The sequence below is a fragment of the Balaenoptera borealis genome (assembly GCF_965194805.1).
Source record: "Balaenoptera borealis genome assembly, chromosome: 16".
Lineage (NCBI taxonomy): Eukaryota > Metazoa > Chordata > Mammalia > Artiodactyla > Balaenopteridae > Balaenoptera > Balaenoptera borealis.
In genome coordinates this window covers 63,989,104-64,014,933 of record NC_138872.1, presented here as the reverse complement: position 1 = coordinate 64,014,933, position 25,830 = coordinate 63,989,104, and the positions used below count along the sequence as shown (strand labels likewise).

The 25,830-nt window shown below is 43.9% G+C and overlaps 1 long non-coding RNA gene across 4 annotated transcripts in view; it reads left to right on the top strand.

Annotated features, from left to right (window-relative positions):
• The window catches only part of LOC309614376, a 60,753-nt gene extending 35,366 nt beyond the window's left edge, over positions 1-25,387 (top strand). For 2 of the 4 annotated variants that reach the window (XR_014236132.1, XR_014236133.1), the window contains 2 exons: positions 19,957-20,082; positions 22,620-22,761. This is a non-coding gene — a long non-coding RNA (uncharacterized lncRNA). Of the gene's footprint in view, positions 1-19,956; positions 20,083-22,619; positions 23,050-23,937 lie in introns of those variants that run through there. The other 2 variants (XR_014236130.1, XR_014236131.1) reach the window with 2 other exon arrangements.
• Positions 25,388-25,830: the final 443 nt, after the last annotated feature.

Genomic DNA, 25,830 nt, shown 5'->3' with positions numbered 1-25,830 from the left:
CCCCCACATCCTACCGGTTTGCTTGGGGGTTCCTCCCGTCTCCTTGGGCTTCGAGGTCCCCCACCAGTGTCCTGCAGCCTCCCTAGTCGTGGGGAGATGTGAACTCTATGTCTTCCCACACCACCACCTTGACTCCTGCCCCTATGATCTCTTATCTCTCTAAGATGGGGTAACAATATGGACTACATTATGGAATTGTTAAGAGCGTGAACAATATATCCAAGGTGGTGACCAGAGTTCCTGGCACAGAGGAGGGGTCAAAATGACAAAAATCACCAAAGACCAACCAACAAACAAAATATCCCAAACTATTATTATCACAATAGTTGAAATACTTCTTGGTCCCTGGTAGATTTGAAGATGTTTGTGATTTTTATCTCCAATAAGACACAATCATCCCTCAGTATTCACAGGGGATTGATTCCAGGACCACCCCCATATCAAAATCCACAATGCTCAAGTCCCTTATATAAAATGGGGCAGGACAGTCAGCCCTTTGTGGGTGCAGAACTCCTGGATATGGGTGGCTGACTGTGATCAAGACCTAAGGAGTTTGGTGCTAAGGACAAAGGGCTCTACCTTCAATACTAACCAACTACAGTGGGGCATGGAGAGGTGTCAGAAACAAAATAATCACTGTTCTTGCCTCTTCCCCAAAGTTACCCTGATGTTTTAAAACCACCCAGTTACTGTGTCCTCCACCCTCTTTTCTCCACTGAACTCCTCCTTCATCAGGACGGATGTGTTTCCCTGACCCCCCTTTCAGTGTCTTTAGGCTCCCCCCCTTACATATCCATCTCTGCAAACCCCTTAAGCATCTTACCCAGGTCTCGCCACTTGTAAATTGTAGAGCCAGGTTTTGAACAGAGGCTTGTGTGATCTATGACACATCCCAGGAATGACAGAGAGATTAGAAGAGGGCTTTGATGTACCAATAATAATAACGATTCATCCATTAATTATAATTTCTTATCATTACTCACAGTGATGAATGCCAATGGATAAAGTAAAATGTAAAGCTCTTGCTCACCCAATAATGGTGGTTATGGTGTCTGTTTACTGAGCACTTGCTATTTACCTGTACTTTACTTGTATTATTCTATGGATTCCTCTCAACAGCACTTGCACATTGATTATTTTATTATGTCCATTTGATAAACAAGGGCCCTGAAATGCAGGGAGCCCCATGTCACAGCCAATGCATCTACTGTTTAATAGATATAGAGAAAGACCCGAGGTCAGGGAATGGAAGGGTAAATATAATGTTGGAGAGGAGGGTGAAGGGAGAAGGAGGTGATTTTCTCATATTCTCATGGGTCTCCTACATGACAGCAGGACTCTCTCCTCTAAATTCCCCTACTTTCTGAGACACAGTGAGTCCTTCCGCCTGGAGCTAGGACAGTTCATAAGCATCAACTAGTCTTCACTTGATTTTATCCAGCTGGGTTAGTTTGCTAGGGCCACCTTAACAAAGTACCAGAACCCAAGCAGCTTAAACAGAGGCTTCACCTCTAAATACTATCATGTTGGGGACTTGGGTTTCAACATATAATTTTAGAGTGTGAGATAATAGAAAATATAAAGATTGGTCCTTGCCCTCAATACCGGGCACAGAGCTCCTAAAACCCTTAAAACTTCCTAAGTGATAAGAGCCCTAGGAGCACCTTTTGTTCTACTGAGGTGACTCTGGGTGGGCTCCTGGATGGGGGCTGATCACCAGAAAGACTAAGCCATGATTAGAAGCTTGGAATTTTCAGCCCCACCTGCATTCTCCAGAGAGGGAAGAGGGGCTGGAAATGGAGTTAATAATGGATCATGCCCACACGAGGAAGCCTCCATAAAATCCCAATAATATGGGGTTCAGAGAGCTTTCAGGTTGGCGAGCACGTCCACATACTGGGAGGGTGACGCACGCCAACTCCACAGGGACAGAAGATCCTGCACTTGGGACCCTCACAGACCTCACCCTATATGTCACTTCATCTGGCTGTACATGTCTCCTTTGTCACATCCTTTAATAAACTGGTAAATGTGTTTCCCTGGGTTCTGTGAGCTGTACTAGCACATCTTCAAATCCAAGTGGGAGGAGGTCATGGGAGCCTCTGATTTGTAGCCAAGTCTGACAGAAGTTGTGGGTCATCTGGGGATCTCGTACTTGTGATTGGCATCTGAAGTAGGGGGGCAGTCTTGTGGGAATGAGCCCTTAACCTGTGGGATCTGATGCTGTCTCCAGGTAGACAGTGTCAGAATTGAGTTAAGTTGTACGACACCCAGCTGGGGTTTTAGAATTGCTTGGTGTGGGGAACCCTCCGCCCACATCTGGTGTCAGAAGCGTTGTGATTATCGTAGTCGTGTGAGAGTAACGGAGAGGCACAGGCAGGGGGGCGGGTAGGGAGGGAGACACAGATAGTCAACTCAGAACAATGGCTTTCTCTTCCCCATGTCTCTTCACACCATCTTTCCTCTATGTCTATGTCCAAATTTCCCCTTTTTAGAAAGACACCAGTCATTCTGGATTAGGGCCCACTCTAATGGCCTCACTTCAACTTCTCTAACAACGTTATTTCCAAATAAATTCACATTCTGAGGTACAGGGAGGGGGTTAGGATTTCAACATGTGAATTTTGGGGGCAACACAATTCAGTCCCAAACACCAGCCACATAGGTGTGCATCTGAGGTCTAATGATTTCTCTTGACAGCTCACCCGTGTTCAACATCCTTATCCAATAGGAAAACGTTCCTAATCTAACACAAAGTTTCTCCTGTCTCAGTTTAAATTCATCTCCTTTCATTCTCCTATGATATCAATATTCTCTCCTTTCTTTTTTGAGCCTTAAGTTTTTGACTCCCCTTGTAGCTGAACAACCACTCCCCCTCCCCCCAAATTAAAGGACACAAAGAAAGGGAGCTGAGAAGCGAGATTGGGGTGGAGGATATTCAAATCATTAGTCTTTAGTTCAAAATGTGAGCAAGATGCTGTCAAGGACTGGAAAAGGAAGGTGCATTCATGGCTGTGGTTCAGAAGCCTGAGAGCTTTGGTTTAAAAATACGTGAACTGAAATAAACACTGAGCGCTACTGAGATGGCACCGAAATAGAGTGGTAATTGATCTAATGCAACTTTTGCCTCGGATAACATCATTATTTGTGAAATTATTGTTGCTGCCAAGTCAGCAAGCACTTACAGGACATGAATGCTAATTTAGGAATTGGACTATTTGTGGCTCATCTTTGAAGACAGCGGGAACTCAATGGACACCCAGTAGCCAGACTTCTAAAAGCGCTGGTTTGCGCTTGAAGTTTGCAGCGTTGAAGTGTGGAGGAGGTGCCCTGTCCAGGCGCCCCTCAGAGGAGGGATCCCCTGCCCAGCTCTATGGAGTGTGGCTGGAAGATGACCTCCAGCTCTCAGCTCCTTCAGGGTCGGCCCCAGCTGCAGAGATTCAGGCCCCAGGTCAGCCCACAGCCTGTGATTTAGTGAAGCAGCGGTATGATCTAATGTCTCACGTGGGTCACTCTGATGTTACCCAGTACTTGCTCCAGAGCTAAGACCTGCCTGCACTGTGATTCCACCTCTTACTACCTCTGTCTCCAGCCTGCTTCCTTTCCCCGGTGTTGATTCCTAATAAACACCTTGTACCCCAGACTCCAAGTCAACATCTGCTTCCAGAAGACCGGACATGCCATAGGTGCCTCAACAGTTTCCAAAGTGGACTCGTGTTTCCAATTGTATCTATTGTGCTCCTGAAAGACAGAGGGTGAAATTGTCCCTTCATGTCCTCGTGGAGTGGGCTGTAGGATTCTTTTGTGGAATTTCATGTGGAAGAATCTTCTTTTTTTTTTTAATTTTATTAAAGTACAGTTGATTTACAATGTTGTGTTAATTTCTGCTGTACAGCAAAAGTGAATCAGATATTATATATATATATATATATATATATTCTTTTCTATTCTGGTTTATTATGTGTTATTGAATATAGTTCCCTGTGCTATACAGTAGGACCTTGTTGTTTATCCATTCTATATATAATAGTTTGCATCTGCTAATCCCAAACTCCCACTCCATCCCTCCCCCAACCCTAACCACCCTCTCCTCCTTGGCAACCACCAATCTGTTCTCCATGGGCTTACTTCACTAAGCATGATAATCTCTAGGTCCATCCATGTTGCTGCAAATGGCATTATTTCATTTTTTTAATGACTGTGTAGTATTCCATTTTATATATATATATATATATATATATATATATATATATATATATATATATATACCACATCTACTTTATCAACTGGAAGAATCTTCTAAATTATTTAAGAATACATTTGGCTTCCACAAAATAAAGTACACGTGGAAAAATTATTTTTAGAAAGGACAGCCGTTTTATAATTCAGAATTTTTTTTTCCTCAGCTGCAGGGTTCCAGGCACTGTTCTAGGTGCCAACACCATGGTGAAAAGGATTTTCAGTTAGGTTCTATGGAGGGAGAGAGACAATAAATAAATAAATAAATAAATAAATAAATAAATATGTTAATGAGGAAGTGTAGATATTAAAACACATGAAGAAAATAAAATGGGGAATGGTAGCTAGTGACTGGGTACGGGGAGTGTCTTTTCATGAAGTGACCAGGGAGGACCTCTGGAGGAGGTGGCAGTAACGTTGAGAAATGAAGGACAAAGAAGATCCAGGCTTCTGCAGATAAAACTCAATCTGTTGAAACTGAAGGGATTCACAAGTTCCTGCTCAAAGTTGAAATGAATCAACAGCCTCATCTAATGGATGGAGGGGACCATCTTGCTTATCTGAGATGGTCAGCTGGACCACTGACCATCCCTAGTGGCCTCCACGAAGGCTGCATCTAGGGTTGGCCGGGCCATAGAAATTTGGCTCAGAATGGAAATTGATCATTGAAGTACTTCTTAATTCTCACATTAGATTTTTATCCAGAAATTGTGAGGAAAATGGCTCTCTTGCTCCCTTGGTTTACGTTGTAGGTCACAGATGGCGTGGCGCCCAATTAGCAGGCATTTAAACAATCCCTTATCATCTTTTTGGGGCTTTCATGCTTGATTTTTTTAAAGTTTGTCCGATTCTCAGCAACTTGATTTTAAAGGTCATTATATTAACTGCAAAGATGAATCAGGGACGAGGTCATTTCTCATCCAGGGAAATTCTTTAGTCTTGCATGCTGTCATTTCTGTGCCCCATAGATTAGATGCTGATCTGGGTTTTAAAAAGACAATTCTATTTCAACATAGTATTCTTTGGAGGAAAAACTGCCTTCCCTTCCAAAAGCCTTGCCTTCTCCTCAAAGGAAGCCTTTGTATCACGTTTGTCTCACTCATATCTGGGAGAGCAGCTGCACGCTCACAAGCCCTACTCCAGCTGAAGAGAGCCGAGGACTTTATTGTAATCACCTTGTTGAAATATTTGGAATTGTATATCAAGAGACTGGTTCTATGTTGCCATAATTTATGACAAAAGCCTGAATAAATCCCTAGACATGGATTTCCTATAAAACCCTTCCTTGTGAAAGTTTGTTGCACGGCAAAATGAAAAGAAGACGGGGAAGAAGAGAGAGAAAGGGGGGAAAAAGCCTGTAAGATGTACATAAATCTCTGAGGATGCCGTTTCTATTCATCACATTTACTATAAAGACAGGGATTTTGTTTGGATGGAAAAAGAATGAATCATCGTGGTTTTTAGAGTCTAATGTGGAGCTTGCTTGAAGCATTTCCCTCTGATCTTTCTGCTTCCTCAAGATCACCAGAATACGGAAAGAGGAAGGACACAAAGAATACTTTCTACCAACCCTGGAATGTTCTGTATTAGCATGGGCATCAGGGGACAGAGGGAAATCTCCTTTTTGTGCCTTTTACTGGGGGCATTCACTGGTCTGTGAAGGTATAGTGGCACAACAGTTGAACAACATAGTTGCATCAGAAGTATATTTTAGTCATCCAAATTATACGATATGGGATGGGTAGTGGGGAAGGCAAGAGAAGAAGAGAGAGGGGAGAGAAGGGAAGGGAGAGAGGGAGGGAGGGACGAAGGAGAAGGAGACCAAGGAAGAGGAGAGAGAATCTTTTTAATCACATAGATTATTTCAACCTCCATCCCACCCACAGGCTGAGAAAGCAGAAGATGGAAAATCTGATTCTACAGATCCCTCCCCTAGTCCCTTTGCCTCTCATAGTACGAGTGTTTCCCCATGCTGAGGGCCAGGCTGCTGTTTTTAGTCAGCATGATTTGCTTAAACACAACTCAGCCTCTTCATCACTTGCTCAGCCCAAGACACAGTAGTCTGTTCAAGATGGAGGGAGAATGGACTCAGTTGGAGGTACTGAGAAATGATCTACTTCTTCAGAGCGTGGGGAGCTTAAGAGGAATTTTAAGGGACATTTTGACTCTCCGGGATTGTTTCTTTGGAATCTAATTGCCTCTTATGAGCCTTCTCTACTGGGGTCCTCCTAAGTGAGCAGGTAGGGGAATGAGGATTCTGGAGGAGTCGAAATTTATTCATTAATTATTCACCAAATACTTACTAAGAACCTTCTCTGTGCTGGGCACTCTGCTGAGCTCGGAGGATTTTACATGATGATGCAAAGAGAAGTTTCTCACTGCTCTTTTCATGCAATCTCAGGGTTTTAAAGCTGGAAAGACCCTGGGAGGATATCATCTATCAAAAACAATGTTGAGCAATATTTTATACGCAAGGACTGCTTTGGGGAAAATAAACATGTTTACCATCTACATTCTCTTGGTTCATTCAAAGTGAATTCAAAGTGGAATAGTTTTATTGAGATCCTTGGCAGGAAGGGATGCATTCTCAAAACTGAGCTTGCTTACTCAGTTAAATGGAAGGCCATTAGTAGAATATTTGGCCTCGCTTTTTGGCCACTAAAATGCAAATATTTGTATATTTGATATACTAAATATCAAATATTTGAGAAGTAGCCCCATGCCATTGGCTTTCAAATTGTTGAATTTGAAATTAGATTATAGACTGTATCCCAAAGTTTAGGCAGGTCACGTGGCCCACAGGCTGTGGTTACTCATCGAAGAGGCAGTGAATGGGATGCTGTGATTGATTCTATTTTACATCCTCCATAGCACACTGTGCAATAGCTGAGTCCCTATGAGTTAGGTATCTGTTTTTTTAGAACGCTTTTCATTGCAAAAGACCAAAAGAAAAACTTATGCAAAACAAAGTGGAGATGTAAAATCTCACATGAATTCAAAAGCCTAGATGTTAGTATCAAGCATGGCAGAAATCAGATGTTCAAATCATTTACTCAATATCCTACTTTTTTCCTTCCCACACCTCTGCTTTCCCCTCTGGTGGTTTCACTCCTAGGCAAGCTCTCTTGGTGTGCACCCACAACCTACCAAGCAAAGCCAGGATTAGACCCTCCTAAATCCAAGTCCAGTAGAAAATTGTTGCCTCTCTCTAGGTCATGCCTGCCCTAGGTCTGGAATTAGAGCTATTGGGCTCTGCCTAGCCTTGAATCAGTCTCAGTGGTCTCATTGGCCAGGATGGGTCTGTTGGTAATGGTTACGGCCAGATCCATGTAAAACATATGGGCAGAGAATGATGAAGAGTGATTCCCTAAAAAGAATTGGATGGCTATTATTGGATGAAAGGGGGTAATCCTGGAAATGCAAACAAAGGCTCTCTACCATCCTTCCTATATATCTGGCTGTTCATCCATCCGTCCATCCATCCATCCACCTACATATCTATCCATCTACCTACCCACTTAGTCACTCAGATAACTAGCTAGTTAGTGACTGCTCTTCCCTTTATTACAGAAAGCAATTAAACTTTCAGTGCATGACGTATCTTAGGAGTTCCAAGCTATTTTTTAAATGAATGAATAAATGAATTTTATCTTATTCTCATTTTACACATAATGAAAAGCTGGATCACAACAGCTAACACCAGAGCTGGGATTTGCACCCATCCCCCCAACTATTTTTTTCTCAGGAATATGTTGCCTCATCCACTGGGGAGTAAGGCAGACATATTTAAATTATTGCCTAAACATAATGGCATCATGCCAGGGTATAGTTATCTGTGGTTTTTTTAACCAGTGTTCATTTTTCATCCCAGAATCGTATTCATCTTTTCAAAAGAAAAGTTTACCCTTATTATAATGCCACATCGCAGCAAAAAAGAAAAAAGTAAATAATTTAAATGTCAAAAGCTAGGTACATTCTGTTACTGTGCTTAACTCTAATCCATGAAGCTATTATCCAAGCTTTTGAAATATGCCTGAAAATATGTGTGTGTTAATAAGCCTTTAGAGATTATCATGATATTGGTGGAGAGAATTAGAATGCAGGGCATCTGGAACACTTTCCGTGAGAAATGGTTTACTATAGATCCAACAAAGTTAAAGCTGTGGGAATGGGAGGTGGGGTGGTCAAATATATGTTCACCATCATCTTTAAGATACGTATACACACACACACACACACACACACAAACTTTTTGCCAAGTTTAAGTGCCTTATAAGCCCAAGCCTATTTGATACTTGTTTTATTTGGATTATAGATGTGTTATAGTGTTTTGTGCCCAAGGGTTCCAAGATATGAGTTTAGCATGGAAGTTATGATTGCCTGTTGATTTCTTTACGTTGTTTAAAGGAAAAAGAAAAAAGTGACTGAGAGTTGGGACTCTTGGGTTCATTCATTTTCTCAATAAATATTAACTGGGTACCTGCCATGTGCCAGGAACTGTTCTAGGATGCAACAGTGAGTGAATCAAACAGACTCAAATCCTTTCCCTCAGGGAACTTAGAGTGTTCAATGCCAGGTTCTGTCAGTAAGGAATGGTTTATGTTTTGATGCATCACTTACCCTCTATGGGCTTCTGTCTTCCTGCTTGAGATATGAGAGGTGAGTGAACTCAACACCAAGCAAAAGAAAGGAACAGCTTTAAAAAACTAAGCTGGGGAAAAGGAAAACTCACAGAGGACAGAGTGCTTCTATCTAAATACTGAGAAAGATGTTCTGTTTGCAAGCAAGGGCTATTTGACACAGAGCTTAATTACATATAAGGAGCTCAGGAGGTGGTGAGCTCTTTGTTACTGAAAGTGTACAAGAAGAAGAAATGAACTTGGCTGTGATGTTGGAGAAGTATTAGCCTTCTAAAAACTCTTTCAAATATGAGTGTGTAAGCATAATTAACACTACCATCCTCCATCTTGGTAGTGCACCATTTGGACCATGTGGCCTCCATGTTTGCTGCAATAGGAGAAGAGAGAGTAGGAGGAGGCGTCTTAACTACCTTGGCCAGGAAGTGACATGGATCACTTTTGCTTACAGCCCAATGGCTATAACATGTCATGTGGTCCAAAACTAATCAATAAAGGCAAGGAAATATAGTGGAGAACATGAATACACAACGAGACTGTCTCTGGCAACTAAGATTTTGTAAAAATGGAAAGAATTACAGTAATACCTATTTCAGAGGGTTATTTTAAGAATTAAACGAGCTAAAATGGATTAGTTCATTTAATCATGTGTCATCTAGTGACTGACATTAAAAAAAAATGAGATTTTCTTTCATTCTCTTTTTCTCACCTTCAAGGACTACCATGTTACTTGGCAGGACCAATTGCAAAGATGCTCTATAGAGCCCCTGGGACGAGTCACAAAGGGCCTGATCTTTTATGGACACATCCCCATACTTTGACTTGATGCCTAAAATTCTACCATTAGAGCTATATCGCTGCCACTTTTCACAGCTGTAGGCTTGGAGTAGGGCATGACAGATCAGGAGAGTGGATGTGGAAAGACCAGGTGGGAAGTTGTTAGTGACAATTTCAGGCCAACCCTGAGCAGGAGAGAGGTAGCACGGCTCAAAGACCCACCACCCATGGGTTTGCTATTACTACACACATAGTTAGAAAGGCTGTATCCCCTTGGTGGGGCATCCTAGGTGCAGGCTGCCCATCTGAATTTAAAATGAATTCAGTTTAGCCTTGTGTAATTGCTTATTTGATTCCTGATGATGACATGCAGTTAGGAAGAAAACTGACATTCTGTCATTTCTGTTCCAATAAACCAAACTCCGACAAGTTTCCTCTTAGGTACTTTGTGGCAACCGGCCCACCTGCTCTTCTTCTATAGAGAAATTAGTGAGCACGGGGTGCTTGGAAATATAGAATCCCAGGCCCGGTGCCTTTTTAGAGAGTCTGAAATGGAAGAAGAACATAGGTAGTCAGGGGTATATGCCTGAACTTCCTTTTTCCTGGCAAATACAATAGACCTCCTTTTGGAAAGTACTTAATATGGCTTCCTGCTTTAGAAATATGAATTTTCTCACTTGTTACCCAAAGATCATTTATGTTCAAGGTCATTTTTTTAAAATTTCAAACAATTTAGGAGTCTGGAGACATCCCCAGTAAGTCATAAAAGGCCTCACAGTTCCAAACACAGGAAATGTTTTTGTTATCTCATGGCTACCCAATGCCCTCTTTGTCCAAGTCTGTATATGACCACTGCATTCTGAACGATGTCTGCAAAACTGTGAGAAAGGGGAGCCCATTCAAGCTAAGGAGAGACCAATCAGGTGAATGGGATGGGACTTGACAAAGGTTCTCAGAACGTGATTGAAGGGTCAGTGAGAGCCTTGAGTCTTATTGATGAAAGAATAAAATCCACAGGAGCTTAAATGGAGGGCTCAAATGTCAATACCAATGGAAACTGAGCCTTCCATGCATCTTGGATAGATGTGATTTAGATGATAAGCCCATGATATGGTGAGAAAAATGTGAGTATTAAGCCATTTCTTGGGGTTTAGATTTGTCTTTCTTTATCACAATGTCACACTGAGACTGGACTAAAGGTAGCCTGGTTTAATCTGCGTTGTACACCGCTCCACCCTTTGCTCACTGGGCTCCCATCATGCCGGACTTCTTGCACGGCCTTGAGCATCATGCTTCCTCTTCCTACAAGTTCTTCCCTTAGCTTGGGTTCCAGGCTCTGCCCCTCCTTCTCTTATACACACACACACACACACACACACACACACACCACATCATTTACTCTCACTCATCTTTCTCATCTCAGATCAAATATTTATATCTGGAGAGATTTTTCTGACTCTCCCTGATCTGGCTCAGTGTCCTTTTTCATACATTCCTGTGCCTCCCTTGTCACTCTTATACGAATGGTGTATTCAGTAGGCTTATGCATTTTTTCCCCACCTTTTGATGAGCAGCTCCATGAAAATAAAGGCCAGGGCTGTACCTCCATGCACTGAACAAAGGCATCTAGCCCAGGGCACAGCTGGGGGCTGCAGGCTATGGATCCTCTGCTGGCCTGGTAGGCCTTGGCCATCATGATCACTGCACATCCCCAGCACCTAGCACAGTGCCTGGTGCAGAGCAGGCCCCCAGGAAATGTGGATTGATGGACGCTGTCTGGCTGGGCCCCGGCACCATCCAGCATTGACATAGGATGGAAGAGCCTCCTCGAAGGCAGCACCTCCTATCAGCATGGAGTTCACACTGGCCAGCCATCAGCCCAGCTGCAATCTCAGTAAGTCAAGACACTGGGCACCATCTCCTAGGGACTGGCCATTGGCCGCCTGGGAGCCCAGTGAGAGTTAAGGGCTGCGGCAATCTGATCTCAGAGCTCTCAAATGCAATTGGTGAAAGAAGTCATTCCTCCTCTCTTCCTCTGTAGGTAGAGGTTGAAAGTCACACCTGGTTTCTAGGGCTCTGTCTCCTTGTGCCCCTAAGTAAGTGATAAGATCACCTCTCTAAGCCTTCATCTCTTCCTCTGTAAAATGGGTGTGATAGGAATAGTCCCTACCGCCCAATGTAAATGTGAGAATGTAGAGCATTTAATGCACTAATATAGTGTGTAACACATGGTGTGTGTGTGCATACATATATATATGTATATGTATGCACACACATTATATTCTATAACTATAATATACATGTAATATATAATATAAATATAAGGTATACATATATGTTAAGAAGCCTCTTCTCATAAAGGCCCCCGATCAAGCCAAAAGGAAACCCCTGGAATTAGGCAGTGAGGACAACATCCCCAGCTAGGCTGTCTTGATTGTTTTACTTGCACTCCTGCCCAGGCTTGCTAGCTCGCATGAGGTTATCCACCTTCTAGACACACAGCCAGAAGAGTTGTCATTGACGACAGAAGAAGGAAAGGAGAACAAGGGATATTTGTATGCCATCTTAAGGAGACAGAGGCACTCCTTGTTCTCAGCACTAGAATTGTTCCCAATGTCGCTAGAGAGACCCAGAGCTCACGGTTGTGATGCGACAAGGAGAGGTCCCATGGGCAAGGAGTCAGGTCCCCTGACCAGAGCCATTCCCTATTGATCTGTTTTACAGGTTGGTGGTCAGGGTCAGTTCTTGTTTGGGGGAAAAGAGAACTCTTCTGTTAATGAGTAAAAACATACAAGTTAGATGGATGCTTATTGCTACGTACAAGAATTAGATGCTATGTGTACAAAACCACTTTGGCTGTCTGTACGTGAGAAGTTAGCTATAGAAAGGCAGATCTAATTATACTGGATGCCAGCTTAAAGCTGGGAAATAAAATTAGGAGAAATCTCCACTTGAGAATCTTGCTTGTACATGCGAGTGTTTGGGTTAAACAAGAGTGTGAATGTGCTTGCCTAGTCATTCATTCCTCTCATAAATACTCCCTGGGGCCCTCTATGTGCTCAGCACTCTGCTAGGCTCCGGGGGGAATACAGAATAATAAGATTGAATCATTTCATAAAAATGGCTAAATCTTAGTGGGGGAGAGAAAATATTTAAACTATTAGTGACAATATGATTTCTGCATTCAACTAATATTGCTGAGCACCACCTACATACCAGGAATTATCCTAGGTACTGGGGACCCAGCAGCAAACAAAACATAAAAACTCCTCTTCTGGTGGAACTTATGTTCTAGTTGGGGGGAAGGCACCATAAAAGATAAGCAAATAAATGTGCAATTTATACTGGTTAGTAATGAGTGCTTTTACTAATAAAGCAGAGTAAAGAGATGGAGAGTGATGGGAAGGGGCTGCTACTTCAAACTGGGTGGTCAGGAAAGGTTTTTCAAAAGAGATGACATTTGGGCCAAGAGCTGAAGCTGAATCAAGTGAGGTGGTGAATCATGTCAGTTTCAAGGGACGTGAACTTCAGGCAGGAGGGAATGGATGAGCAAAGCCCTGAGGAGGATGGTACCTGGCGTGTTCAAAAAGCAGTGGAGAGGTCAGTGTGGCTGGAACCAAGGGAGCAGTGGGGAGAGTGGCAGGGCCAGATCATGCAATGTGACCTGTAACTGCATAGCCTTCAAAAGGAAGCAAATATCAGCAACAAAAGAAAAGTTAACTCTGAAAAACAGAAGCGAAAACAAAACCCAGCTGCTACAGTAATGAAATTGGGCAAGCAAACCCTACAGTATTTTATGACCATGCCTTGTTATACCTGAGGCACACTCAGTAAGATGGTTCCGGGGCTGATGATAGCTGGAGATGCTGGGGACTCCCTGTTATTTCAACTGAATGGGAGGAGTCAGGGAACAGGATGGGGTTCTGTCCAGCAAGCCACCCCTAGAGGACACCCCTTCCTCTTTTTGACTGCCCAGCACCTTCCTATGTTTGGGGAAGTTCCCTGCTATAAGTTCCCACCTTTTACAACAGAAGCCAGATGCCCCCTTTCCCAGCCTCCCTTGCAGCTAGAGTGAAAGCATGGTTTCCACCAATCAGATTGCTTGTTCCAGACTTTGCTTAGAAGCTGGTACTGCCCATAACGGCAGCAGCTGTCATCCAGCTTCCAGGGGCATCAGTGGTCGATGGTGTAGTAGAACGTCCAGGGGGCTGACGTTGCAAGGTCCGTAGGGCCCACTATGGGGTCGGTGATGCCGCTGCTGCACCAGTTTTGCAGTGTGAGTTTAGGGATTGTTCCTGGTGGAGCCTCAAAGCCTGGTTCTCTCCACTGGTATTAGTTTCCTATTGCTGTTGTAACAAATGACCACAATCTTGGTGGATTAAAACAACAGAAATTTATTCTCTCACAGTTCCGGAGGCCAGAAGTTCAAAATCAAGGTGTTGGCAGGGCCAAGCTCCCTCCGTAGGCTCTAGGGGAGAATTGGGTCTTTGCTTCTTCCAGCTTCTGGTGGCTGTTGGCAATCCTTGACTTATGGCCCCATCACTCCAATCTGCCTCTTTGGTCATGTGGTCTTCCCTTTTCTCTGTGTCTTCACTTCCAGTTGTGTCAAATCTCTGCTTTGTTCTTGTAAGAACACTTGTCATTGGATTTAGGGCCCACCTGGATAATCCAGAATGATCTTATCTCAAGATCCTTAACTTAATTGCATCTGCAAAGACTTTTCCCAAATCAGGTCACATTCACGGATTTCAGGGATTAGAACATGGGTGTGTCTTTTTGCAGGCCACCATTCAATCCACTGTACCACCTCCTGGAGATCCTGTGAGCTCACAAATAACCTTTTATATTTATTTATTTTTAAAATTTTTTAACATCTTTATTGGAGTATAATTGCTTTACAATGGTGTGTTAGTTTCTGTTGTATAACAAAATGAATCAACTATACATATACATATACCCCCATATCCTCTCCCTCTTGTGTCTCCCTCCCACCCTCCCTATCTCACCCCTCTAGGTGGTCACAAAGCACCGAGCTGATCTCCCTCTGCTATGCAGGTGCTTCCCACTAGCTATCTGTTTTACATTTGGTAGTGTATATATGTCCATGCCACTCTTTCGCTTCGTCCCAGCTTACCCTTCCCCCTCCCCGTGTCCTCAAGACCATTCTCTATGTCTGCGTCTTTATTCCTGTCCTGTCCCTAGGTTCTTCAGAACCTTTTTTTTTTTTTTTAGATTCCATCTATATGTGTTAGCATACGGTATTTGTTTTTCTCTTTCTGAATTACTTCACTCTGTATGACAGAATCTAGGTCCATCCACCTCACCACAAATAACTCAATTTCATTTCTTCTTATGGCTGAGTAACATTCTTTTCGGCTCACACCAGCCTGAATTGGTTCCTGTGGCTTGAAAACCAGAAACCGGGCTCTGACGTCGCCCTACCTGAATTTCCATTCTGTGTCCCCAGCTGGGAAGAGGTGTCTGGCACGCAGTCCTGCTTGGGGTCCCAAGCCTGAGACTCTGGTCTCCGCAGGCGTGGGTGATGCCTGGCCTTCCTGTCTGCTCACTTTGAATCCTGCCTCCCCACAGAGGAAGGAAACGCTTGTGTCAGCAGCTCTGTGACTGAGACATTTCCTTCTAGGCTAAAGCATATCTCCTGGCTGTATGAGGTTGGGATGCAGACCCCACTACAGAAAGGAGGGCTAGGTGGTTAGCCTCATCACGTCAACTATTTATGGGCTTGGTTAAAAAATAAAAACCAGATCAAACTCACCCACAAAAACTTACGGAACAAGCACAAACCCTTAGAATGCTTCTGAGGAGACAGCAGTGTCTTCTCACCTCTCCGTGTTCTATCGCCCTGACTTCTCAGCAAGCATCAGCCTTTGTCAGCTCGTGGGGTGAGAATGGAGTCTCTCCAAGGGAAACTTTCCATGAATATCTGGAGCCCATTTTAAGGAAGAAAATAACTTGACAAACAGGAGAAGCAATATAGCCTGATGTTTACACACTTGGGCTCAGGAGCCAGAGGGATGTTGAAACCTGAAACCTGGTACCACCTCTTACTGGCTATGTGGCCCTGAGAACGTTATTCACCTCTCTGTGCCTCGGTTTTCTCACCCCTGGAGAATATTAACGTCTACCTGGTTTTTTGTTGTCGCCGTTTTTTTTGTTTTTGCTTTTGTGAGGATTAAATAGATTCAGTAAAGTTCCTAGTTTAGCACTGACACATGTGAACGTGTGAAAACATCTTCAGTCGTTTTGCCTCTATTGTCACCCCTCTCATCTGATAACCTCATCTTGATTTGGTTACCTGTGGATGTACTGCCTCTTCTTCTGTTGTGAGCGCTGTATCCTACAGTGCCTGGCACATGAGAGGTGTTTTGTGAATTCTGAGTGAATAAAGCTGTGTTGTTTCGATGGGTGTGTAATCTGTGTTTGATGGACCATAAGGTGACAAGACTCGATGGATCATCTTGGACACATATCCTAGAGCCTTATTTCTCTGCCTTCATTCTATCTCCAATGGCGATAACCGCAGTCTCCACCTGAAGCTCACAGTACCAGCAACCTCACCATTTCTGGGAGTCTCTGGGGGAACGTCTGGCCTATTCTCACAAGCCTAGTTTGCTTGGCCATCCTGCGAAGCCAGCCTTTTTCTTTCTGCTCTGCACTGCCCACTGTGGGTGAGGGGGCGAGGACACCATTAGTGTCAAGGGTGATGAGATGGCATTGGAACCACAATGCCACTCACTCCAAAAGTCCCTGTGGAAACAAATACTGCTAAGCCCACCAGTGACCATAGGTGCACTCAGTGTCCCCAGAAATTTCACTGAAACAACGCTTTTGGTTTTGACCTCCTCTTTTACTGCAGCCTGTGCTTTTTAGCATTCAGGCAAGAGTCCCTAGGGTTCAAGACGGACTGGTCTGAATTGCAAGACCTGTGCTGGGTTCTATCTTGTCCTTCCTTCCAGTTCTGGGACTAAGGTCTTGGTAATTAACAGTCAAGACTTTGGGGGGGGGGTGTGCATGTGTGTCATACAACAGGGGTTTAAATATTGGCTCCACCATATACTAGTTCTGTGACCCTGACTAAGTCACATAACCTTTTTAAGTCTGAGTTTTATTATCTGCAAAGTGGGGGGAATAATTATACTTCCTCACAAGGAAAATTAAGGATTAAATGAAATAATGATGGCACAGCCTGGTATACACTAAGGACTAAATAAATGCCATCATATTCATTTCCTTAGGTGAATTATTTGCCTAGTGGCTCTACTGTTTTATATGCAAATAATGCCTTTTGGTTGATCTGCCACATCTACCAAATATTTGGAGATGAAGGGAAAGTGAAGTGGTGGCAGAGAAGATGGGGAAAGAGACTTTCTAACATCTCAGAGGAATAAAATAGTAACTGTCAGAAACATGATAACACTATAAAAGTCAGCTAGAGAACCAGCTCTGTGGATTATGAAATGTAGAGCATGGGATAAATGCATTGTAAGTGCTAAAAGCCTGGACTCTGGAACTCAACAAGTGAGTTTTAACTCCAGTTCTGTCAGTTATTAACAGATGTTCTTGGGCAAGTTTCTTCATCTTGTGTGCTTCAGTTTTCCCATCTTAAATGGGGATGATAGCACCTATATCATAGGATTGCTATGGGAATTAAATAAGTTAATTCATGTCAAGCCCTCAAAGCAGTATCTGACACATAATAATTAACTGATAAATGTTAACTATTAGTATTAATTCTACAACTAATTAATTAAGAAAAGAAAATTTAAAAAAAGAAATCCGTAAGTGCTACTCTGTGTATAGATCTGTTCGTACAATGTCCAAATGATCTAAGCTCCTTCAAATATTTCGGTCAACTAGATGCCCAGATATGCAGAAATTCTAGGATAAACCACCTAAAATGATTGCTCTTTGTATAAACTCATGTACAAAGAGCTTACATGCTGAGCTGGATTTTTTTGTTGTTGTTCTTGGAATGCACATGTATTTGTTGCAGAGAATTTTCTACTTTAAAAGGCTTATGAAATACACTCACAGACATAGAAAACCATTTTATGGCTACCAAAGGGGAAAGAGGGTGGAGGGATAAATTAGGAGTTTGGATTAAAATATACACTGTACTATAAATAAAATAGATAACCAACAAGGACTTACTGTGTAGTACAGGGAACTATACTCAATATCTTGTAATAACCCATAAGGGAAAAGAGTCTTAAAAAGAATAGATATAGGGACTTCCCTGGTGGCGCAGTGGTTAAGAATCTGCCTGCCAATGCAGGGCACAAGGGTTCGATCCCTGGTCCAAGAAGATCCCACATGCCGCGGAGCAACTAAGCCCAGGTGCCACAGCTACTGAGCCTGCGCTCTAGAACCTGCGAGCCACAACTACTGAGCCTGTGCACCACAACTACTGAAGCCCACGCGTCCTAGAGCCTGCACGCCACAACTACTGAAGGCTGTGTGCTCTAGGGCCCGTGTGCCGCAACTAGTGAGCTCGTGTGCTGCAACTACTGAAGCCCACGCGTCTAGAGCCCGTGCTCTGCAACAACAGAAGCCACAGCAATGAGAAGCCTGTGCACCACAATGCAGAGTAGCCCCTGCTCGCCACAACTAGGGAAAGCCCGCGCACAGCAACAAACACCCAACACAGCCAAAAAAAAAAAAAAAAAGAATAGATATATATTTATATGTATAACTGAATCACTTTGCTGTACACCTGAAACAAACACAACATTGTAAATCAACTATATTTAAATAAAAATTTAAAAAAAAGAAATCTTGGGTTAAAACAAGAATGCAAAAATATAATCAAAAAAATGCTCATAGAAGTGGAAGATTTGGCAGACTGTCCATGAAACCTTATTGTGCCCACTCCCGAGACCTGGAAGTCTAATTGGCAACAGTGTAATTGGCATTTCATGGAATGGTCAAGGAGGTGAAGAAGGTTCTCAGGGGGTGCTGGGTTGCAAGCCAAAGAAACTGACTCAAATTAGTCTAAGCTTGTTCAGAAGTATTCAAGGGTACCTCCTACAGCACATCTGGGCTCAAGGGTCTAGAACCAGGAATTGGACATATCAGGGTCTAAGGCTGCTCTGTTCTCTCTCCTCACTCTGGAGCTGCATTCTCCCTCCTCTCTGCTGCTCTCAACTAATCTGTTTTTTTTTTTCCCTTGCTGTGCAGAGCAGCCTTCTATGCCTCTCCTGCCCACAATCCAAATGTGGCCACCCCACTTTTTCTTCATTTTCTCTCAGTTCTAGTCTCCATAAATGACCAGCAAAGACAACGAAGTACAACTCCAAATTCCCAGGGGAGAATCCGATTGGCCCATTTTGTGCCCTCTTGTCCAATCATCTATGCTTGGGGTCAAAGTCCGATATCACAAACATGGCTGCAGGAGCTGACCCCTGAGGGGTGGGGTAGATATCAGGTCCCAGGGGTGTAAGCTGGATATGGGCCCTAAAAGGCATCTTCAATACACAAAGCAGGAAAAGAGGACAAACACCTGCAGTGATTGACAATGACTTGGGCTTTGGAAGGACCACTTGACAAGGATCCATGTCAGAATCTTCTAGGGCAATAAGCTTGCCAGTGGCTAGTTCAGTCAGTCCCCCCGTCGCCTGCCTCCTGGTGTCTAAGACTCAGGAAAGGACCAGGTGGATTTGCAGGTGCACTGTGCCCTGCCCAACCCTCTCTTCACTGCCCAAAGAGCCAGCCTCTTTCCCTGCACCAGAGTCTTTGCCCACACCCTCCCCCTTGCCTCCAACACTTTGTCCTGTGGCCCCTCCCCCTACACGTTCGCAAAGTTGGCTCCTCATCATCCTTCAGGGCTCACCTTAAAGTCACCCTCCACACCCTTTTTGATCTTCTCCACCTTTATACATACCCTATAAATTCCTTTCATAGAATAATCATAATCTGAATTAAATGCTTATGATAATAGTAGCAAACACTCAGACGATGTTTCCTATGTGTTGGATATTTCCATAACAGCTTTGTAAGTGTGAATTCAATCCATCAACACATCTGAATCTGTGAAGTAGGCAGTCCTATTATCCCTCTTTTCACAAGTGAGGAAACTGAGGCACAGAATTGTTAGGTAACTTGCCCAATATCCTCCAGCAAGCAACTAGCTCCAAAGTCTGAAACCTTAACCCCTGCTTCCTCTTGACTACAGTGTTCCACTGTTTATAGGTTGGATTACTTATTCATCATCTGTCTACTCAATTATATGCTCTGCACAGTCAAGGGCTGTATTGATTGTGCCCACTCTATCTTTATCACTTATCAGAATGCCTCACACTAAAAATTTATTTGCAAAACGAATAAATGAAGGGACATGGGAAAGCAAGAATGCGTTAATTCCTTTTAAAAAGAAAGACCCAAGATGCGTGTCTGCATGATAACAGGGAATCAGGTAAGATCACTCTTCCAAGACTTTAAGGGGGTGTATATAGGATTAAACAGGGGGGGGCTTCTAGAAATAGCACCAGGGGAGGACTGAGAGATGAGATTCCTCTCATATAAAGGCTGTCTTTCTTTCTGCTGCTATCATCTTTATGCTGTGCTCCTATCTCACCCAGCCTCAGATTGCCAATCTGAGCTTAATGGAACTGCTTCCATGCTGTCAGAGGTGGGAGCAGCCGGCATTAATAAACGGAGAGCTCTCCAGCAAAGCAGGGAATAGAGATGTGTGCGATGTCCCAAGCTTAGAGCTCAGGCATGGGACGCTGATGGTGACCTCCCTTCTCCCCGACTGTTCATGGTAGGAATAATACAGAGGTTGGGGGTGGAGGAAATGGACAGGGCTCTGGGGAGGGGGCTCTAACCTCAAAATATATTCAGATTCCTATTCCTTTCCATCACCTTCATCACTACCAGCTGGGCCACAACCACCAGCATCCCCCACCTGGATTCCTGCTCTGGCTTCCTAATGGTCTCCCTGCTTCCAATCACCCCCCATCCAATATCTTCTCCACCAGAGGTTGGAGCCACCCTGTTAGAACCTACCTCTGATCATGTCCCTCCTCTGCTCAGAACCCTCCCGTGGTACCCTCAGCACTCAGAGCAAAAGGCAAGGTTTCTACAATGGCCTGCGAGGCCCTACATGATCGTGATCTGGCTCCTTTCACCACTGTGACCTCGTCCCCTGCTCCTCTCTGGTGTCCTTGATGTCCATGGAATACATCAGTCACGCCTCCGCCCAAGGCCTTTGCTCCAGCTGTTCCCTCTGCCTGCAATGCTTTTCCCCCAGAGATCTGCTTCCCTAAACCGCTCACCTGAGTCTTTGTTCTCACTGAAGCCTACTTACCCATGCCATAGGAGTTAACATCACAGCCTGACACCCCTTTGCCCCATGCCTGAACCCCCTTCCCTATCTGCTACCCATAGCACTTATCACTTTCTAACATGCCTCACCATTTACTTATTTATTTATTATATTTATTTATTTTGTTTTCTGGCTCTCATACTCAAATCAAACTTCACGAGAGCATCTTTGTATGCCGTGTGCACTGATGATTCCCAAGCATCCAGGACAATGCCTAGCACATAAAGGCCCTGTATAAGTCACTGGGCACCGATGGCATGAAGAGCTGCTGACATCCATTCATGTGTTGAAGGCTTACTATGCACCTGGCACGGTGCTCAGCGCATTCCAGGGGTTATCTCATGTTACCCTCAGGGCTGAATGGAACTGAAACCCCTTTCCATGGCCCATGGGGTCCTTCACGATCTGGTCCTGCCTCCCTCTCCTGCCATTCTCCTCCTTGCTCATCAGCTTCAGCCGTTCCACGCTGGCCTCCTCTGCTCCCCACACGCATGGGACACAGCCTGGCCTCAGGGGCTTCGTATCTGCTATTTCCTCCACTAGAAACATTCTTCTTTAGAACTTCACATGACCTGCTTGTCCCTCACTTTATTTGGGTCTTGGCTCAAGTATCACCTCATCAGTAAGGTCTTTGCTGACTACTTTATTTAAAATAGCACCCCTATCACCCAGTCTCCTTTCTCTGCCTTTTTACTTTTTATAGCACTTATTATATCAACATTAAGTTATATGTTGATTAATTTCTTTCTTTCCTCACTAGACTTTCAGCCCCCAATAAGGGTAGAGGGAGATCCACTCATTGCTGAGGCCCTGATATCCAGAACCGTGTCTGGCACAGAGGGGGCGCTCAGTAGATCCTGTTGAATGAAAGGCAGGCTCCACAATCATCTTCAGTCTTAGATGAGAATCTGGAGGCCGAGAAGGGTTGAGTAACTCCCTAGGTCATATAGCTAATAGAGAGATAGGAAGAACTAATGTCCTGATGATATATTTCTTCTAAAGTATCCTAAGAACCCTGCTCAGTTCTTGTATATGGTGGGTGATTGATACAGTAATAAATAAGTTCTTGAAAAGCATGAAGTGTGGATCAGCTTTCATATTCAAAGTCTGGGACACTTGCAGACTGTAAACTCCTGGAGGGCAGGGATTGTGTGCATCTGGGCAAGTGACTTGACTTTTCTCGGCCCCAGGTTGCTCATGTCCAGTAATAGCTGACTTAAGGATTAAATGAATTAATGCATGCAACATGTTTAGCATAGTATCTGGTGTCATAAGGCATAAAAATCTCTAGCTTTTATCATTATGAATTGTCTTCATACCCCTCCATGTGGTACAGTACTTAGCACATAGCAGGCACCCCAGGAATATTTGCTGTGGTTCAAGTCTTTGAAAACCACGCACGAGGGGCCGTATTACTGTTGAAAGGTATCTGCTGCCTCTTCCCCATCATACCTCCCTGCCCCAGGAGGATCACACTTCTCTGACACTTTGGTCTTGGTCTTGGCCATGTGACTTGTTTGAGTCAGCAAAATATGAGCAGAAGTGACACGGGCCTCTTCTCTTCCAAGGAAGAAGTTTTAAGAGCCATTGTGTGGTTCACGCTGATCTCATTTTGCCTTTGACAGGAGACCAGCAACATCCCAGAGGCTGCTCCAGAGACTAAACTTTGACCCCGGAATTGAAGACAACTTGACACAGAGTCCGATCTGACCTGTGACGAGAGCTGACATGAAACATGAGCAAGAAATAAACCTCTGCTGCTCTGAGGCGCTGAGATTTAGGGCTCATTTGTTACTGCAGCTTACCCACGCCTATCCTCATGGATGCACTGTGGCAATTGTGGTTATAGTACCATCTCTGGATTCTACATGTTTTTGAACAAAATGCATTTACATGAGCACAACCCTGTAGATAGAACAGAATGGTGGAGCGTGATGGGATGGAGAGTATTCCAGCCTGGGCAGGAGAACCACAGTGGCCAGGGCAGCCAGAGGCAGCATATCAGTAGTCCTGGTGGTGGAGGGTGGGAGGCAGGGGATATTAATGAGCCTGGAGGTAAGTAAGCTAAGTAACTTTTTTTGTTTCCCCAAATCACTAACTTTCATTGTTATTTCTCACATGGTATGGTAAGCACAATGTTATCTCTCACATGGTAGGTATATGTATAATATATGTGTATATATTTAGTTTTATATAAATAAATATAAATATTTATATATTTATATACATAAATAATAAATATAAATATATAGTTTTATATAAACTATATATATATAGTTTTTCATTGAAAAACAGCCCAATAGTAGAAAATGTTTAAAGAATATAAATGGATAAAGAAATTATGGAAATCTCAATCTTACTATGCTCAATTCCCCCCAGGAGATAATCACTGGTATTGCTTGGTACAAGTCCTTTATCTGTGCATTTACATACACAGCTATTTTTTTTCCTAGCATAAATGAATGGAATAATACTATATGTATTGTTCTGCAATTTGCTTTTTTATTTTAACTTAGTATTTCTTGGAGACCTTTTTGTGGCACTCAGTAGAGGTCTAGCTCATTTTTATAATGGCTTCATATTATTCCATGCTATGGATGAAGTGTAATTTATTTAACTTTTCCACTATTAATGGACATTTATATCCATTTGAAGTTTTACCTCCTTCTGTGATTCATGGACTAATAGCTCCACTAATGTCAAGCTTTACAACATGGCAGTATAAATGACCACATTTTTCTCTCCCTGAATTTGTAAACGTCTTATCAACAACAGTACAGGGGTGGATGTGTGTGCATTGGCTGCAGATGCCTCGTGCCTGGGCCATGGCAGTTCCTCCTGGAGGTGAAGGCTGTTTGCCTGCACTGTCTTGGGAAAGAGGAAGAAGCTCCCAGAAGACCTGCCTTTCTCATCTCTGACCCGCCTCTTTCTCTCCCCTTCCAGGCATAGGAACAGTCCACAGTTCCTAAGAAGATTCCAGATCAAAGTGCTTCCTGTCCTTTGGCCCAAGAACCATACCCACTTACAAATGAATCATGATTAACTTTACACTTGTGCTTGGGGCATTTCCCTAAACTGTCATGTAAGCCCGCTCTTGATGTGTTTAGTTTTTATTTCTTGCTCTCTCCATTTATCTGCCTCTGTCCACCCTGTTTCTGTCAGTCTCCTTCTTCTCTCCTCCACCAAGATACAGAATTTTATCCTCAGTAGATAATGAATGTAGCCTTATCAGCTGTCATAAGCAACCTTGCTGGGGGTGAGGAAGCGGAACGTGGCAACTCTGGGAAAATGAGACGAGAATTTATTACTTAGGGTTTTCTCAGTGCCTCACCCCAAACCTCATGCTTACTAAAGCACTAGATACCATCGTGTTGATTTTAAGATGCTGTCCTTACCATGCTGACATTTCTAAAGCCAGCATGTGTTCTATGATAAAAGTCTACTTTTAATACAATATTTTAAAAATAACCAGTGGCATTTTATAATTGAAGTAAATTCCTGTAAGAAGGAATGATTCAGTCGCCCCTGCTATTAGGAACTGTGTCAAGGATGAGGACACCCAGAAGCCAGCCATGGTTCTCTTTCCTCTAGCCCCCTCCCCACATGCTCATCACGCCTGAAATATCCACTATTCGAATTCTTTCTTAGGAGCCTTAAGGAACCTTGGGCTCCATGGGTGGTCCCCTGGCTTGGCAAACTAAAGCGTTAGCACATCCTGGCTAGACTGATTGGTTCAGGGGCAGGCACATCATCCAAGCTGGGCCACTGAGACTTAGGTCCTCTTAGCTGGTAACAAGCCAATGGGGTGTCTAGGTCCAGAGCTGCAGGGGGCCATCAAACCCTTTGGAGATGAAGCCAACCCAAGAAGTCAGAGTCCAAAGATGAAGAGAGGGAATTCCCAATGCCATTGTAGAGCACCTGGATACAGCTGTTCCTGAAGCTAGCCATTTAGGTTTAAGCCAGTTGGAGTTGAGCTTCTGCCACATGCAACCAACACTGACCTGATGACTACAGCCGCAAATCTGTGCTGACACGGAACAGGGCTAGAGCATGAAAGAGAAGGAAGGGGAGGGGAAAGCTTGGAGTAGGGGCAAGGGGACAGGGGTGTGGTGAGGCAGGAGAGGGAGAAATCCCAGAGCACTGAAAGGGACTGTGTGGAGATAAGGGGGCCATGAATAAGGATTTCTCGGCATGGCCTCTGAGGCCCTCCCAGTGGGACCTGTCTCTCTCTTTCCTTGCATTGGACAACTCCATCCCCTTTGCTTCCTGTACTCTCACAGGATATCCTAGGTATCCCTTCCTCAGGGCACATGCCTTTTCTTTCTGGACTGTTCATGCCCCATTGTTGGCTAATGTTTCGGTGAGCCTTGAGCTCAAAGATCTTCTCCTGGGGGGGGCCCACGGGGGGGCCCACCCATACCCATACCCATACCCATACCCATACCCATACCCATACCCATACCCATACCCATACCAGGCATACCTCTTCTACCTAACACCCTCCCCATTTGAAAGTACACGTATGCATACTTGTGCATGTGTGCGTGCGTGCGTGTGTGTGTGTGTGTGTGTGTAATTATCTGGTTAATGTCCTTTCCAGCTAGACTAAGCTCCTACACCCAGTGCCTCGCACATGCCTGGCATTTTCCCATTACACTCGGGAAATATCTGCTGAGTGAAGGAATCAGAGTCTCACTTGGGTTGAGGTCCCCCCTGGGCACACACTGATAAAGGTTCAGGGTCTGGACTCAGACTCTTGGGTGCCAACCTGACTAATTGTGATCTTGGGAAAGTCACTTACATTCGTTAGGCTCAGTTTCCTCATCCGTGAAATGG